This window comes from Haliaeetus leucocephalus, unplaced genomic scaffold, assembly GCF_000737465.1.
Source record: "Haliaeetus leucocephalus isolate CR32 unplaced genomic scaffold, Haliaeetus_leucocephalus-4.0 Scaffold229, whole genome shotgun sequence".
In the NCBI taxonomy this organism is placed as follows: Eukaryota; Metazoa; Chordata; class Aves; order Accipitriformes; family Accipitridae; genus Haliaeetus; species Haliaeetus leucocephalus.
In genome coordinates this window covers 1,548,412-1,548,657 of record NW_010972665.1, presented here as the reverse complement: position 1 = coordinate 1,548,657, position 246 = coordinate 1,548,412, and positions in this window count along the sequence as shown.

Sequence of the window (246 nt, the reverse complement as noted above, 5' to 3'; positions counted from 1 at the left end):
GGGGTGGGGAGAGCCCGGGGGCGCGGAGCCGCAGCCTCCGCCCATCCCCGCGCCCCGCGGCGGAGGCGCCGCCCCGGGGAGAGCGGAGTTTCGCCACGCTCCCTAACTGCCGCGCTGCCGGCGCGGCGGAGCCAGGAGTTTCGCCACGCTCCCGTAGTCCCCTCGTGGGGTGCCGGCGCGGTGCATGCCGGGCCTGAGGCGGACTGTCCCTTCGCTGCGCGAGGAGCTGGGAGCCGCGCCTGCCGC